We start from the raw sequence: 6351 nt of genomic DNA on the forward strand, positions 1-6351 counted from the left end.
ACCCGGGAGGCGGAACTTGCAGTGAGCTGAGATAGAGCCACTGCACTCCAGCCTGGGCAACAGAGCAAGACTCTATCTCAAAAAAAAAAAAAAAAAAAAAAAAGAAGGAAAAAAATTAGCCAAGTGTGGTGGCACATGTCTACAGTCCTAGCTACTTGGAAGGCTAAGGCAGGAGGACAGCTTAAGCCCAAGGAGTCTGAGGTTACCAGTGGGCTATTACTGCACCAGTGCACTCCAGCCTGGAAGACAAAGCGAGACCCTGTGTCAAATAAATAAATAAATAAGAAGAAGAATCTATGTCAAAAAAGGTTAAGGTTTGTGAGAGGAATTAAAAGGAAGTCAGCAAGTCAGAAAGATATAATGAAGGGAAGAGCGACTGATAAGGTAGGTAAGGGGTAGTTCATGCAGGGCCTTGTACACTGTGTTAGGAATTTAGTCTTTCATGCTAAAAGCAACAGGAACCATTGAAAAGATTTTCAAGCCTGGGAGTGACAATCAGATTCACATTTTTAAAGATCACTGACTGCTCTCCAGAGAACAGATGAGAGGGAGCAACAGTGGACCAGGAGACCAGACAGAGGCTGTATAGTGCCCAGGTGAGATGAGTGAGGGTAGTGAAAACAGAAGCAGATGTAGTCAAGATATATACTTTAGAGAGAAAATCAATAGGAATTGGTGATAGAATGAAAGCAGGTGGAGAGAGTGAGGTAAAGGAAAAGACAGTCTCATGAATGACAAGATAGTAAGGCATATAAAGACATTCCATGTAAATAGTAACCAAAATAAACTGTCCAATCCTCAGAACAAAATTAGGGCAAAAACAAATAGAGATAATGAAGAGTATAGTATACCAACACAAAGAACAACGCACAGACTAACAATTCTGAATTTAATATAAAGCAAAACCGGCAAAAAGAAACTGTCAAGTCCAGAATCAGTGAGATATTTATAACACATCTATCAGAAACTGATAAATAAGAGGGGCAGTCATAAAAATAGGAATGATATGGACACATGAACAGTATTACAAACTTCATCAAACATGCATGCACAGATATATGTCACCTTCAGCCTAACAGATAGGGAATATACATCCTTTTAAAAAGACATGGAATGTTTTAACTAGGTTACAAAGAAAGACTCACCACATCTCAAATAACCAATATCATAAAAACATTCCATGACACACAATGCAAATAAATTAATCAGTTAAAAAAATTAAACAGCATAAATAGAAACTTTAAAATGCTTGCTTAGGGGAGGCTGAGATGGGCGGATCGCTTGAGTTCAGGAGTTCAAGATCAGCTTCGGCAATGGCAAAACCCAGTCTCTGCCGGGCGTGGTGGTACATGCCTACAGTCCAATCTGAGGATGAGAAGGGGGGTGGGGGAGGGGGGAATTGCTTGAGCCTAAGAGGCGAAGGTTGCAGTGAGCCGTGATAATGTCACTGTACTCCAGCCTGGGTGATGGAGTGAGACCCTGTCTTTAAAAAAAAAAAAAAAACACACAACAAAACCACTTGCTTAGAAACTCAAAGATTAAAGATAGAATAAAAATGGAAATAACAAACTAGGCCTGGTCCAGTGGCTCATGCCTGTAATCCCAGCACTTCAGCAGGCCAAGGCAGGCGGATTCCTTGGGCCCAGAAGTTGGAGACCAGCCTGGGCAGTATGATGAAATCCTGTCTCTAATAAAAAATAAATAAATAATTAGCTAGGCATGGTGGCAAGTCCCTATAGTCCCAGCTACTCGGGAGGCTGAGGTGGGGGGAATCACCTGAGCCTGTGAGGTCAAGGCTGCAGACAGCTGTGATCAAACCACGGCACTCCAGCCTGAGCAACAGAGCAAGACCCTATCTCAAAAAAGAAAAAAAAGAAAAAAGAAACAAACAAAAAATTAGGTCTTGACATGCTGTTATTTAATACCACAATGATTATACCCACACAGCTAACATACGAGAAGCTCCTGAAACAACACTTAGAAGGAATGTTACAGCCTTGAGCCATCATTAAGAAGCAAGAAAGGATGAACATGTTTTCAATTCAGTAAGCTAGAAAAAGAACAGAGTAAACCTAAATAAAGGAAATAAAGATGACATTCACAAAACAGAAAGCAGATACTAGCTTACTCTTTGAAAAAAATTTTAATTGACAAACTCTTATAAGTCTGTTCAAGAAAAAAAAATAAAATATGAATGAAGGGGTGAAGCTAAAGCTGGTGACTGAACCCAGCAGCCACCCAAGCAGCAGCAGAAAAATGACAGTGCCACCAGAGCTCTGGAGCGGAGGAGGTGAGAGCCACAGTTCCACCCAAAAATGACCACACCCATGACTGGAAACAGGTGGTCCAGAAAGCAAAAGGCAACTGAGTGGAAAAAGGAACTGGCAAAAACCACTCTCAAGAAGGCAGATCTAAGCTGCCAGCGGCAGAGACGTAACTCTGCCAGAGCATATGTCGTAGAAGTTTTAATTGCCCTAACAAACTAATTTGCACTTTCACAGGAATACCTGTATTAATTTATTGCAATAAATAGTTTTTCCTTTGGTGATGGAGAAAAGAAACAATTTGAGGAACAAAAGGGAAATATAACTTCTGATAGAGTAGAAACTTATAATGGAAAAGAAAAGGGAAGAGGACTGAGCAATTAAAGAAATCCAACAGTTAAATTCTAGGTAGAGCAGAAAGAACTAGCAAAGGAAGTGAAGTACTGAGTGGGTCAGAAATGTATACAAAAAAAGTTGAGGTTAAAATGTCAAGACAAAGAATGTTTCAATAAAGAGAAGATGATCAATCGTGTCGAATGCTGCTGAGAGGTCAAGGAAGTTGTGGGCCAAGAGGTGTCCAATGGATCTGGCAACATGAAGTTGAGTAATCAGTATTCTGGAGAAATTAGAGCAGTGAGAAGGAAGGCCATATTGCAGTGGAAGGCTGTTTCTATCTGAATTAGTGATTTTGGAGCTAAACCATTTCAGCTGATGACAAGATCCAGCATGTCACTGTGGGAGAGAGTGCCAGAGGTGGACTAGAGGAGATTAGTGGGGTGGACGTGGAAGGCAAGAAAGCTAGCAGTCAAGGTACTTGACGGGTCATGTGACGAAGATGAAACCACCCAACATGATGGCAGTAACCAGAGTGGAAAGGAAGGCTGTGAGTCAGGCACTGGAGTCTTCAATGATCAAAAGTGGCCATGAGGAAGAGAGAGAAAGGTGTCGTGAGTCTAAGGGTGGAGGCTCCAAAGGGATGCCAGGAGTGGCAAATGGACCAAAGCCTGGACTAATGTGACACTTGCAGTATATCAGTCAGGGTTCTGTGAAGCCTTTCCAGTTCAACTTGTGAGACACTCTCTGAGCTCCCTGGCAAAGTCAGACTGCTGCCACATTAAGGAAAGCCCCGAGCACAACACCCATCATTTTTAAATTAGCTGAGCTAATAATGCCTTCAGTCTTGCTAACTACGTGTACACCTATTCTGTTATTCAAAGGGGGGAAAAAGGCAATGTAAGGAGTAGCACAATTCTTGTAATTAATGGGAAAGAAGTGGAGATAGCAGCAAAGTCACCTGCTTCTGGAAGGGAGAGTGCAAGCATTTTTTTCCAGGACACCAGGATAGGGAAAGCAAAACTTCCAAACAAAGCTAGTTTCAGGTAATCAAGACACTCTGTAAAGCTTCCTTCTGGGTTAGCCCAAAAGAATTCTAACAACATAAGACTTGAGGTTGTGACTGTCTTATTCAATTTTCTGCTGCTATTAACAGAATACCACAGACTAATTTCTTTTCTTTTTTTTTTTTTGAGACAGAGTCTTGGTCTGTCACCCAGGCTGGAGTGCAGTGGCACAATCTCGGCTCACCGCAGCCTCTGCCCACTGGGTTCCAGCGATTCTCCTGCCTCAGCCTCCTGGCTAGCTGGGATTACAGGCACACGCCACCACACCTGGCTAATTTTTGTATTTTTGGTAGACATGGGGTTTCACCACGTTGGCCAGGCTGGCATCGAACTCCTGACCTCAGGTGATCCGCCCGCCTCGGCCTCCCAAAGTGCTGGGATTACAGGCATGAGTCACCGCACGTGGCCAGACTGAGTAATTTATAAACAAGTTTATTTGGCTCATGGTTCTGATGGCTGGGCACTCCAAGAATATGGCGCTGGTATCTGGTGGGGGTCATCCCATGGCAGGAGGCAGAAGCAAGTACCCAACACAGAGAGAGGAAATTGGCCAACTTGTTTTTATGACAAACCCAGTCTCATAATAACTAACCCACTCCCTCAATAATGGCATTAATCCATTCATAAGGGCAGAGCCCTCATGATCTAATCAGCTCTTAAAGGCCCATGTCAATTAAATCCTAAAAGGAGTTTTGGAGGGGACAGACATTGAAATCACAGCAGTGACTAATTTTGAAGTCTCTCAATCAATGCAAAAGGGCTAGCAAGCCTCTGTCTGTGAGCTGCAGTAACTAGCAGATAATTTTGGCTTGTGAAACGGGTTTTGAAAGATTATCTAAGGGCCTAGCAAGGTGGCTCATGCCTGTAATGCCAGCACTTTGGGAGGCTGAGGCAGGTGGACACCTTGAGTTTAGTAATTCAAGACCAGCCTGGGCTACATGGCAAAACCTGTCTCTACAAAAAAACACAAAAATTAGCTGGGCATGGTGGTACACACCTGTAGTCACAGCTGTTTGGGAGGCTGTGGGAGGTTGGCTTGAGCCCAGGAGGCAGAGGTTACAGTGAGCTGAGATCACACTGCACTCTAGCCTGGGCAACAGAGCGAGACCTTATCTCAAAAAAAAAGAAAAAGAAAAGAAAGAAAGATTATCTGATGTACTCAAGTGAGTCCTTGTTGGAGGACTATGATTTCAACAAATTCGTTCAAATTTCGTTCAACTTAAAAACGAACATAATGTGCCTACTACATACAGGCACTGTGATGGATATGATCAATAAGATATAGTTGACAAGATATGGTTTCTGCCCTCAAGATTCATAGTCCTGTGGGGTAAATAGAGATTCAAACAAAAAATTCCAACATTGTGTGAAAAGGTGGCAGCTCAATCACAGTAGTTAAACAGCAAGGGCAAAGGAAAGACAGGTTTAAACCACAAAATATTACAATGCAGTCACAGCTGCACTCAGTGTGCCAATTCCAGGGTATCATATTCCCTGCTGTACTGGTTCTCCTCACTATGAACTTGTCTCAAGAAAAGAACTATGTCTATTACATCTGAGTCCCAACACCCAGACCAGTGCAAGACCTCAGTGTAGTCTGCATCTCTTACTCGTCTATCCAGTATCTACTTACAGATCATTCTCCTATCTACTATCTCATATCTCAACTCAAAGTAGTCTCCAGAGCAATCAAGTTGTTGGATAATCCAATCTCTTTGCTAAAGGTATGGGTTAGTAAAGACTGGGTTAACCAGTGCACACTTCCTTGGCCACAGGAATGAGCTGCTTAATCCAATCTGGAACAACGAGTTGAAGAAGGAGGTTTGGTAAAGGCTTCTACGAAATAAGCTTCCTTATTTTTATGACAGCCTGATTAGAAGAGCTGTTCATCCTCATCCTGAATATTACTCTCATTTTGGTCTATGTGGTCCAGTGATGTGAAGCCTGACATTTCTGCCACTGTTTTGACATCTAAACCGGGTGAAACACGGTAGAAAGCAGAACTAATGGAATCTCAGCAAAACGGAGCTAGCGTCCCAATCAAACCATGCCTGAAGTCCACTGTACCTGTGGAATTTTCAGTGACATACACCAATACACCCCTTTAAAATTTAAACTAGTTTGAATGGGTTTCCTGTTACTTGTAAACTACAACATTTCTAAGTATGCTAAATCCTAAAACACACTAGTGAACCCAACATGGGCAATATGGTGAAACCCTGTCTATACAAAAAATACAAAAATTAGACAGGCATGGTGGCTCGAGCCTGTAGTCCCAGCTACTCAGGAGGCTGAGGTGAAAGAGTTGCTTGAAGCCCAGGAGGCTGAAGCTGCAGTGAGCTGTGATTGTACCACTGCACTCCAGCCTGGGTGACAGAGACCCTGTCTTAAAAAAAAAGGTCGGGCATGGTGGCTCACACCTGTAATCCCAGCACTTTGGGAGGCTGAGGCAGGCGGATCACGAGGTCAGGAAATCAAGACCATCCTGGCTAAGATGGTGAAACTCCGTCTCCACTAAAATTAAAAAAAAAAATTAGCCGGGCGCGGTGGCAGGCACCTGTAGTCCCAGCTACTCAGGAGGCTGAGGCAGGAGAATGGCGTGAACCTGGGAGGTGGAGCTTGCAGTGAGCCGAGATCGTGCCACTGCACTCCAGCCTGGGTGACTGAGCAAGACTCCGTCTCAGAGA

General features: G+C 43.3%; 1 protein-coding gene across 14 annotated transcripts in view; it reads right to left on the reverse strand.

Annotated features, from left to right (window-relative positions):
• WDR20 (WD repeat domain 20) overlaps window positions 1–6351 on the reverse strand; it is an 88589-nt gene that overhangs the window by 57356 nt on the left and 24882 nt on the right. The gene's annotated exons all lie outside the window — the stretch shown is intronic.

Source organism: Mandrillus leucophaeus, unplaced genomic scaffold (assembly GCF_000951045.1).
Source record: "Mandrillus leucophaeus isolate KB7577 unplaced genomic scaffold, Mleu.le_1.0 Scaffold4, whole genome shotgun sequence".
Classification (NCBI taxonomy): Eukaryota; Metazoa; Chordata; class Mammalia; order Primates; family Cercopithecidae; genus Mandrillus; species Mandrillus leucophaeus.